Here is a 2959-nt window from a genome sequence, read left to right as displayed (position 1 = left end):
TTGTTTAGTTTTTTTTATTTTAATATTTAAAATGCTCGGAAACTAACCCTTATTGTTTTAAATTTGCGATAACGACAGATTGAATAAAATCTCTTTTACTAATTTACATAATCTGAAAATTATTGATACCATCGTCAGCTAGCATTAATTTTGATGCACCCCGTACCAATCCATTTCAATAGATCTTGTCACAGTTTGACATCCAATATTATACTGGATTTTGTTATTAGTTTTGGCTTTTTGGATTTGTTTTCAGCTTTCAATCTCTCTTCCCGAACCTTTGATGCTGCCGAATCTTTTTCTTCATCTACATCATCTTTATCATAGTTAGCAGAAGTTTTAATGGTTGAAGCTGATTTTTAAGGGACTTGCACACTAGTTCTTCGTCTGAATGAGATTTTACATAATTGTAGCACCTTAACGAATCTTTTTCTTCATCTACATCATCTTTATCATAATTAGCAGAAGTTTTAATGGTTGAAGCTGATTTTTAAGGGACTTGCACACTAGTTCTTCGTCTGAATGAGATTTTACATAATTGTAGCACCTTAACGAATCTTTTTCTTCATCTACATCATCTTTATCATAATTAGCAGAAGTTTTAATGGTTGAAGCTGATTTTTAAGGGACTTGCACACTAGTTCTTCGTCTGAATGAGATTTTACATAATTGTAGCACCTTAACGAATCTTTTTCTTCATCTACATCATCTTTATCATAATTAGCAGAAGTTTTAATGGTTGAAGCTGATTTTTAAGGGACTTGCACACTAGTTCTTCGTCTGAATGAGATTTTACATAATTGTAGCACCTTAACGAATCTTTTTCTTCATCTACATCATCTTTATCATAATTAGCAGAAGTTTTAATGGTTGAAGCTGATTTTTAAGGGACTTGCACACTAGTTCTTCGTCTGAATGAGATTTTACATAATTGTAGCACCTTAACGAATCTTTTTCTTCATCTACATCATCTTTATCATAATTAGCAGAAGTTTTAATGGTTGAAGCTGATTTTTAAGGGACTTGCACACTAGTTCTTCGTCTGAATGAGATTTTACATAATTGTAGCACCTTAACGAATCTTTTTCTTCATCTACATCATCTTTATCATAATTAGCAGAAGTTTTAATGGTTGAAGCTGATTTTTAAGGGACTTGCACACTAGTTCTTCGTCTGAATGAGATTTTACATAATTGTAGCACCTTAACGAATCTTTTTCTTCATCTACATCATCTTTATCATAATTAGCAGAAGTTTTAATGGTTGAAGCTGATTTTTAAGGGACTTGCACACTAGTTCTTCGTCTGAATGAGATTTTACATAATTGTAGCACCTTAACGAATCTTTTTCTTCATCTACATCATCTTTATCATAATTAGCAGAAGTTTTAATGGTTGAAGCTGATTTTTAAGGGACTTGCACACTAGTTCTTCGTCTGAATGAGATTTTACATAATTGTAGCACCTTAACGAATCTTTTTCTTCATCTACATCATCTTTATCATAATTAGCAGAAGTTTTAATGGTTGAAGCTGATTTTTAAGGGACTTGCACACTAGTTCTTCGTCTGAATGAGATTTTACATAATTGTAGCACCTTAACGAATCTTTTTCTTCATCTACATCATCTTTATCATAATTAGCAGAAGTTTTAATGGTTGAAGCTGATTTTTAAGGGACTTGCACACTAGTTCTTCGTCTGAATGAGATTTTACATAATTGTAGCACCTTAACGAATCTTTTTCTTCATCTACATCATCTTTATCATAATTAGCAGAAGTTTTAATGGTTGAAGCTGATTTTTAAGGGACTTGCACACTAGTTCTTCGTCTGAATGAGATTTTACATAATTGTAGCACCTTAACGAATCTTTTTCTTCATCTACATCATCTTTATCATAATTAGCAGAAGTTTTAATGGTTGAAGCTGATTTTTAAGGGACTTGCACACTAGTTCTTCGTCTGAATGAGATTTTACATAATTGTAGCACCTTAACGAATCTTTTTCTTCATCTACATCATCTTTATCATAATTAGCAGAAGTTTTAATGGTTGAAGCTGATTTTTAAGGGACTTGCACACTAGTTCTTCGTCTGAATGAGATTTTACATAATTGTAGCACCTTAACGAATCTTTTTCTTCATCTACATCATCTTTATCATAATTAGCAGAAGTTTTAATGGTTGAAGCTGATTTTTAAGGGACTTGCACACTAGTTCTTCGTCTGAATGAGATTTTACATAATTGTAGCACCTTAACGAATCTTTTTCTTCATCTACATCATCTTTATCATAATTAGCAGAAGTTTTAATGGTTGAAGCTGATTTTTAAGGGACTTGCACACTAGTTCTTCGTCTGAATGAGATTTTACATAATTGTAGCACTTTAACGAATCTTTTTCTTCATCTACATCATCTTTATCATAATTAGCAGAAGTTTTAATGGTTGAAGCTGATTTTTAAGGGACTTGCACACTAGTTCTTCGTCTGAATGAGATTTTACATAATTGTAGCACCTGAACGAATCTTTTTCTTCATCTACATCATCTTTATCATAATTAGCAGAAGTTTTAATGGTTGAGGCTGATTTTTAAGGGACTTGCACACTAGTTCTTCGTCTGAATGAGATTTTACATAATTGTAGCACTTTAACGAATCTTTTTCTTCATCTACATCATCTTTATCATAATTAGCAGAAGTTTTAATGGTTGAAGCTGATTTTTAAGGGACTTGCACACTAGTTTTTTATCTGAAAGAGATTTTACATAATTGTAGCACTTTAACGAATCTTTTTCTTCATCTTTATCATAATTAGCAGAAGTTTTAATGGTTGAAGCTGATTTTTAAGGGACTTGCACACTAGTTCTTCGTCTGAATGAGATTTTACATAATTGTAGCACCTTAACGAATCTTTTTCTTCATCTACATCATCTTTATCATAATTAGCAGAAGTTTTAATGGTT

This window comes from Diorhabda carinulata, chromosome 9, assembly GCF_026250575.1.
Source record: "Diorhabda carinulata isolate Delta chromosome 9, icDioCari1.1, whole genome shotgun sequence".
NCBI lineage: Eukaryota > Metazoa > Arthropoda > Insecta > Coleoptera > Chrysomelidae > Diorhabda > Diorhabda carinulata.
This window is presented reverse-complemented; position numbering follows the sequence as displayed.